The 8,639-nt window shown below is 39.9% G+C and overlaps 1 long non-coding RNA gene across 1 annotated transcript in view; it reads left to right on the top strand.

Annotated features, from left to right (window-relative positions):
- Positions 1 to 4,075: 4,075 nt before the first annotated feature.
- The window catches only part of LOC120398783, a 44,720-nt gene continuing 40,156 nt past the window's right edge, over positions 4,076 to 8,639 (top strand). The window contains exon 1 of the long non-coding RNA XR_005594701.1: positions 4,076 to 4,177. This is a non-coding gene — a long non-coding RNA (uncharacterized LOC120398783). The remainder of the gene's footprint in view (positions 4,178 to 8,639) is intronic.

The raw sequence follows: 8,639 nt of genomic DNA, 5'->3' as shown, positions 1-8,639 counted from the left end.
CCCTCTAGAGTATATGTATTCCAAAGAACCCTCAAGAAGCATGAACTAGATCAGTTTCTTCACAGAAGACCAAAGTATGTATAATCCCTTCATAAACCTGGGAAAACCAAAGTCATGTGGAAAAATCAGCCAGTTTTCACTCACAATTTCCAACAGACTACCCCTTTGATCATCTGCTTCTGTATGTGTTGAAATTACGTTACTAGTGCACCTGTGATAGTTGCACTGTATACATTGAGAGCAAGTTTTTCATGTCCAAAGTAAAAAAGCATATCCCTTCATCTCTACAGGTTTCCCAAGAGCCATCAGGAAATATCACTGACCTTGTACTATCTGTGCAGAGAGATCATATTTTAATTTGGTCAATGCATAGGTACCACAATGATAGGTGCTATATAAGACCCTAAAGTAGATAGACTTGATAGCGGGCTTGGACTTGTGGCATTAACCTGCTTATAATCCATTCCTGTTGATAACATACATTTGAGATTACTCAGTTACATGAACACTTTAAAATAATTTGTTATCATAAAGACGCTCCCATAAAAAAAAACTGGAGCTGAGTAAATTTCAACAAGTCTAACATTTCAATTTGGTTAAGGTCATAGAGTATCTGCATCTTTCAAGAGCCTGTCTCTCGCTTCCCTCCTTTGCATGCCTTATCTTTGTGCCATCCCTTTTTCCTTCCAGCCTAACCAGCTACTTTCTCCTTTCCCCTTCCCATACATACCTTTTTCTACCTCAACTCCATAAGCCTATTCCTTACCATGTGTAGTACAGCTGAGTGGGGGAAAGAAGAGATGGGTGAGTGAACACTGTTAGGATCAGAGACAAGGAGGTTGGGAGTAAGGAAAGAAAATATTGTCCTAAATACAATTAGCTATATGGCTCTTCTACCCTCTTCTACCTCCTTCTTTCTCTTTCCTTTCCTGACTCCAAACCTCCCTGTCTCTAACCTGAAACAGATTGTTCCCCATCTCTTTCATCCCCCTCTCCAGCAAACACACAAAGCACTTTTGCTGATGTGTCTTTAGCTTGATACTCTTATAGACTCTCTTGCTAGTCCACAGTGAGCAAATTGCTAGTTTCAAATCCCAAATCTAAGCAAAAGAGGTTTGGCACAATCATGGAGAGGATGTATTTCAACAGGTTAAGTTATGGTGTGATGTTTGGGCTGAGGCTCTGACAGTCATTGCTTTCATGACAATTCAGCAATTCCTATTATAAACCTGATCTTTGATCATTCATGTTGTGGCACACCATCATATAAATGCCCATAGTGCAAAGAAAAGACTACTGTTTTAGAATGATTCTGTATATTCCTATAAAAGTCTAGAGAATTCTGCTACTCTTCACTTAACACAAACAAAGGGTAACCATGCATCATTATGGTGATATCAGTAATCATAATATCACAATTCTGTATCCGTAATTACTTTTGCCTAATCATTATTTTAGTGATTATATGGCAAAGTAAAGTTTATAGAAAGGAGGTTGCTAATCTACAGTTTAATACCTGTTCAAATGTTTTGGTCTATTGTTTATCTATTTTCCTACCAAAGCAAAATCAAACAGTCTGCTTGTGAATAATTCACTCTAAATTATTCAAATGTGATAGCATCATACATTCTAAAAAGGAACTAATTACAAGAATGGACTGGAGTCTTCAATAATCTGAAATATTGTTTTTTAATCTAATTCTCCTTCTAAAATAATTACTCAGAATCAATCACTGTCAGGATTAGAACAATAATCAGATTGTCGTTAGAGGCAGTTGATAATATCTCAGAGTCCAATTTCTTCCCATGATAAGGAGATAAAATCATTTCAGCAACTGGGAATTAAATTACAACTATTCAAAACTTAGTTTAAATGCATCATTTTACATTTGTGTATCTTTGGTCTTTGGTGTTCATTTTATTTGTGAAAAATATGTACACAGTGGTCTTTATATGGTATTTTAAAAATAATTACAACCGTTTTCAACTTATCTAAAGGGAGGCTTTCATTGCAGAACTAAAGGCTTCTTCCAGTTCTCAGCACAGTTTATTGATCTGTTCAAAAGGATGACAACCAAATCAGTCTAGAATGTCTCCCTTTGAGTCTTGAAACAAGAAAAGCAAGAAAGAAAAGTGCCTGTGAAGTCAATCAACAGCCATGCATTATCATATAGTTGATAATCCACTATTTCTAAGACTATAAAACCTATATATATTTTTATCCTCATCAAAAACAAATGAAGCTTAATAGCCATGCTGCCTACAAGTGATAAAGTAAGCATTTCATTTAGCTTTGAATACACAGGACAGGTAGGGTTTGGACAGTTTATTCAACAGAAGAATAATAATTCCTCAAGTCTAAATTTGGAAGTAGTCCAAGATGTTCAGGTAAATGTAACCCCCTTTTGGAGTTTGCTAGCTCCTGGAACACTGGACTGAGCCTATAGGGTTTAACATCTGTAGTATGCAAAGTCATGGAAAAAATTTTAAAGGAGAGAGTGGTTACGGACCTTGAGGCCGATGGCAACTGGGACAAATTACAGCATGGATTTACGAAAGGTAGATCATGCCAAACCAACCTGATCTCCTTCTTTGAGAAAGTAACAGATTTTTTAGACAAGGGAAATGCGGTGGATCTAATATATCTTGATTTCAGTAAGGCGTTTGATACGGTACCGCATGAGGAATTACTGGTTAAATTGGAAAAGATGGGGATCGAAATGAAAATCCAGAGGTGGATAAGGAGCTGGTTAAAGGGGAGACTGCAGAGGGTCGTATTGAAGGGGGAACTGTCGGGTTGGAGGGGGGTTACCAGTGGAGTTCCTCAAGGTTCAGGTTTGGGTCCGATTTTATTTAATCTATTTATCGCTGACCTGAGAACCAAGAGTAGGAGTGGGCTGATAAAGTTTGCGGATGACACCAAGTTGGGAGGTATTGCAAATTCGGAAAAGGATCGGGATATCCTCCAGGGAGATTTGGATGACCTTGTAAACTGGAGTATTAGTAACAGGATGAAATTCAATAGTGAGAACTGTAAGGTTATGCATTTAGGGATGACTAACAAGAACTTTAGTTATAAGCTGGGGACGCACCAGTTGGAAGTAACGGAGGAGGAGAAGGACCTAGGAGTCCTGGTTGATCGTAGGATGACTATGAGTAGGCAATGTGATGTGGCCGTTAAAAAAGCTAATGCGGTCTTGGGATGCATTAGGCGAGGTATTTCTAATAGGGATAAGGAGGTGCTAGTCCCGTTATATAAGGCGTTGGTAAGACCTCATTTGGAGTATTGTGTGCAGTTTTGGTCTCCCATGTTTAAGAAGGATGAATTCAAACTGGAACGGGTACAAAGAAGGGCCACTAGAATGATCCGAGGAATGGAAAGCCTGTCGTATGAAAGGAGACTTGAGGAGCTCGGTTTGTTTTCCTTAACCAAAAGAAGGATAAGAGGAGACATGATTGCACTCTTTAAATATATCAGAGGGATAAATACCAGGGAAGGAGAGGAATTATTTCAGCTCAGTGCTAATGTGGACACGAGGACAAACGGATATAAATTGTCAGTCAGGAAATTTAGGCTTGAAATTAGACAAAGGTTTCTAACCATCAGAGGAGTGCAATTCTGGAACAGCCTACCAAAGGAAACAGTGGGGGCGAAGGACTTCCATGACTTTAAGATTAAGCTAGATAAGTTTATGGAGGGGATGGTATGATAGGATAACTGGCTTAGTCAATAGATCAATAAAGTTCCACACTGGTAATTAGTACAATGGGTCAATGATAGGATATTGTTAGCCTTTTTCCAGAGGGTCTGGCTGGAGAGTCTTGCCCGCATGCTCGGGGTTCAGCTGACCGCCATATTTGGGGTCGGGAAGGAATTTTCCTCCAGGGTAGATTGGCAGTGGCCCTGGAGGTTTTTTGCCTTCCTCCGAAGCATGGGGCAGGGGTCGCTTGCTTAAGGAGTTGGTGGATCGGCTTATGTGGCCTGCATCTTGCAGGAGGTCAGACTAGATGATCATAATGGTCCCTTCTGATCTTGAATTCTATGATTCTATGATTCTATGATTCTATCCTTTGGACTACAGCAACAATGGCTCCAGAGCCTCTGGATACCATTTCCCAGCCTGCCTATGGTGCAGAGTGGGGACAGAATAGACTGGAAACTTGTACAAAAGCCAATGGTGAGTTTTGGATGGAATGATTTACATAGTCCCTTTGCTGGGTTCATGAGGAACCAGGATTTCTCTGTTCCCTCAATGGGAGGGGACAGGCTGCAAGCACCAAGGACAAGGCTTGAACCATGCCTTGGGGGAGCGGCTACATCAATAATAATTAAACTGGGCATGTGGAGTTGTAAAAGTAATATCACACTGTAAGAAATCAGGACCCAAAATTATTTTAGGTTTATTTTTCTTTTCCCCTGGTCCACTGGTTCTAGTTTATATTTGTTTACTGAGTTTTGAAGGTGAGGGGGATGGGGTTGGTCTTTATATGAATTTATTTATTTTTAAATCTTGAATTCCCAACATTCATAATAAACTACACATACCTACAAAGCATATGAACTGTGAGTTGCATTATATCATATTTTTCTTACATAAATAAACCTCTGAAAAATCACTCTTAGAGTTTGTCTACACCATGCAGCGATGTGCACTACGTGGAGAGGGATATGATCTTTAAAGTGCACACTAATTATTATGTTAAAGTACTCTAGGGAACTTTTAGTTCACACCAGCGGGGTCTATATGGACCAATTAGTACGCAACATATTAATGCACTTTAGCAACACAGTTCCAGCATGAGCATCGCCTCACGGTGTAGACAAGTCCTCACACTAATTTCAAATCCACTTCAGTTGTATATGTTCATATTTTTGTTCAGAGTGGAATGTTATTACCAGTCCTGCAAGTGAGTACCTTTAGCCCTTCATAGTCCAAATGACCTCAATGAAACTAACATACCTGTTTGCAGAGTGAGCCATAAGTTTACTTTCTGCATAGGACAGATTTGTAATAAAGAGCTGAGAAGAAATAGGAAGACAAAATACCAATGATTAAATGCCGTGAAAAATTGAGAAGAAAGAGGGCAAAGGAAAAAAAATATAGAGAATCTGGCAGAAGGAGCTGAAGATTGGGATGAAAACAAATTCAAGTGAAATAATACAGCACACATGTATATTTATTATGTATTTACCGCATACAAGGTATTCAGTGCATAATAATACAACGTATATGAGGTTCTATACCTAATATATAGCACAAGCATCTACACACCCAAACAGATCTTGGTGCTGATTCTGCAAGCATACTCATGCTGGTGATGCTCTTTTGATCCAGCAGCAAAGAATCCTGTGGCACCTTATAGACTAACAGACGTTTTGCAGCATGAGCTTTCGTGGGTGAATACCCACTTCTGCATCCGAAGAAGTGGGTATTCACCCACGAAAGCTCATGCTGCAAAACGTCTGTTAGTCTATAAGGTGCCACAGGATTCTTTGCTGCTTTTACAGAACCAGACTAACACGGCTACCCCTCTGATCTTTTGATCCAGTGGCTATTGACTTCAGTAGGGCTCCAGGCAGGCGCAAGGATTCTGCCCATCCAAATCAACTTTCAAACTAGGATTCCATATACATCTCTTAGAACTTCTGGCCAGTTTCAGATCCCCTTATTTACCTTTGGTGGTTCTTCTTTTCCTTTGCCTTCCTTTGCAGTGTGTGGGTGTGGGTGACTTGCCAGGATTATCTGGGTATATCTCACTTAATAATTTCCCTTCCATTACCGGGGCCTTGCGTACTGATGCACCTCAATTCCACCTATTCTCTGCCTGTTTCACATAGTAGTCTAGAGTAACACCAACTCGGTCGTCAGCAGGTAGGATTGAACTTGGGATCTCTGGAGCTTAGAGCATGAGCCTGTACTGCATGAGCTAAAAGCCACATGGCCCTTAGCTAAGGCTGTAGAGTGGATTCATTAATCTCTCTCCAAGTGGTGCCAGTAGATGGGACAGAGCACCACACCCAGGAGGTGTGTGGGTTACACTAGTTTCCTGTTGGCTATAACAGTTTGGTCTAATTTTGGTTGTTGGATTCACTGTGTGGGTGCTGGGTGGTATTGATAACCTCTGATATACTAGATATTCACCAGATCAGACTAGATGATCTAGTGGTCCCTTCTGACCTTAAAATCTATACTGAGTAGCACTTATTGCACAAGTAGTTCCCTTGATTTCAGTAGGACTTAGAAGTAACATATCACCCAATCTGAGTAAGGGCATCAGAATCTTGGCCTGTAAATGGTAAGTGGGTATATTTTTATTTATTTATTTATTTTTACCTAGACGAGATTAGGTAACAGATGTCTGCATAGATCCTGGGTTTAGCCTTTAGTTCCATGAAAACTAGATTCACGTATAGGTTTCTGCAGAAAAATACAGAGCCCAGTTCTCATTTACAGTAAGGCCTTTGCTCCCACCCTGGCACTGTAAAGTGCCTTTGAAGGGCAAGTAAATTATATTTACACTCATCTCATTTTAATGCCCCATTATACAGCCAGAGCTATGTCAAGGGCCCATGGTATCATGACAATTTGGCCCTTAATGTCCACCTAGTTATAAACATAAGTCCCACTTTAAAGTTGGAAAATGATGGAAAGTGAAAAGACAGAATAATTTAAACAAACTTTGTTAGATTGTATAAGCTTCCTCGCCTGTCTTTTGGCATTTGTTAATTATTAGATCATATCCCATTTATGAGAGAAATTTCATATCCCCTATAAAACCATTACACGTCTTTTCTCAAGGCAAGTAGACTGTGGTAGATAGAAGGCATAGATGAATACCCAAACGACAGATGACGTTTTAGATTTCTTTTTAAAATGTGTTTTTAAAATGACAAATTTAAAAGACTATAGGCATCAGCATGGCTGAACAGGAAAACATTGTCAAGGAAGAGTACTATTTACATTTTCATGATAGGCTATATTTTAAAATGTTTGAGAGCAAGCTACTTTGATTGTTACATTTATTTTGGGCCTCAACTGATCCATATTCACACAAAATTCCCATGGGAATCAGTGGGAGTTTGGGCTCTACTGCAAAGGAAAACGGGGGAGGGGGGAAATACTCCCTATTTTTTTCCCATGTTGTGCCAAAAATTTCAAAACACTTTACATTTTCTGAGCCGTTTTATGCAGAGTAAAGACAGTAGCATTTTGCCTTCTAATAAGAGACTGATTTTCATCCTGACTGTAACCAGGTCTCCTCTTCTGCACCACAAATTTAGATACTTTAAGCTGTTATCCAGCCAAGCACATACTTAACTACACACACATGTATAGTTCCAGTGACATAGCTTGGCTGGATCAAGGCCTTAATGATTCTGAAGTGCAGTGACCTTAGGGGTCATTCAAATACACAGATTTTTTGCAAAGAAAATAAGGAAACCAGCCATCCTCTTTTTCACCTGCAATTTTGCATCGGTGTATCAGACTTCAGGGTGATTACTAAAGCCTGTAAAGTTAAGCATGTGCATGAGAGTTTGCAGGATTACGGTCTTTGTTTTTGATTTGTGGGTGCAAAATATCTCTGTTTGAGTATCCCATAATACTGCGGCAGTTCAGAATTCAGAGCCAGCACATTTAAGAGAACCAAGATCCTTGTTGAGGAATGTAGATCCAGCATGTCACAGAATACACAGGTTGCTTGACAGAAGCCTGTAGGGACATCAGAAGTTATTGATAACATGTTGTATGGATTTACAGAATTGTGGGCATGATTAATGTTTCAGTTTAACCTTTTATTCCCACAAGGAGGAGATACCTGTGTTCCCCCTAGCTGACAACAGGAATTTCCACAGGATTTTTGCAGCTCAGTTTAAGCACTTTTAAGCCTGCTATAGACATATACTATCTCTGAAAGCATGCTGAAGAGTGGGTCTCAAGCTTTCAGATTAATTCCTTTCCTGTGCAGCCTCCCTGAATCTCTGCTAAAGGCACACAAGGATAAGAAGGGTTACATGCCATGTACTTCCCCTTCCCCTATGTTGTTGGCCTGGAGCGTGTGAATAGTCAAAGCCTTGGTTTTAACCCTGCTTGCCACCTAACATGCTAACCAGCAAGCATAGCTGATCTTGTGTTGTTGGGAGAGGGAGTAATCTGTTCCTGGTATGAGCCAGTAGCAGATTACTATCCCATAGGGGCAAGTAGGAAGGCGTTATGCCTCCTTAAGGTGCTCCTGGGACGGTGAAATTACAGCTTGCCTTTTGTACAGGGCTACAGGTAAATGCACAAATGTAGCCTAGTGAGTCCAGTGGTGGAGTAACATATTACTCCAGGTGATGAGGGGTGGCAGAACGAGAACTGAAAAAATACCCGTTTGAACACTATTACAGCAAAATAAAGCTTTGGATGTTATCCTCCCAAGTATCAATTATAAGATGGTTACCATGAGTGCTGAGCGGGACTGGAAATCTGCCAGGCATTTGAACTGACAGCATCCAAAATGTCAATATCAGGATAAAAAAAAAGTTCTTTTTTTTTTAAACTTGACAGCTCAGATATATTTTATCTGATGATAGTTCAAGTGAAATAAAGAACTCTGACGACATTGTCGCTTTGAAATATAGCTTTCCCTCATTAAGCA

The sequence above is a fragment of the Mauremys reevesii genome, linkage group 2, assembly GCF_016161935.1.
Source record: "Mauremys reevesii isolate NIE-2019 linkage group 2, ASM1616193v1, whole genome shotgun sequence".
Taxonomy (NCBI): Eukaryota; Metazoa; Chordata; order Testudines; family Geoemydidae; genus Mauremys; species Mauremys reevesii.
Note: the sequence above shows the minus strand (reverse complement) of the source record. Positions and strands in the feature narration are given on the sequence as shown.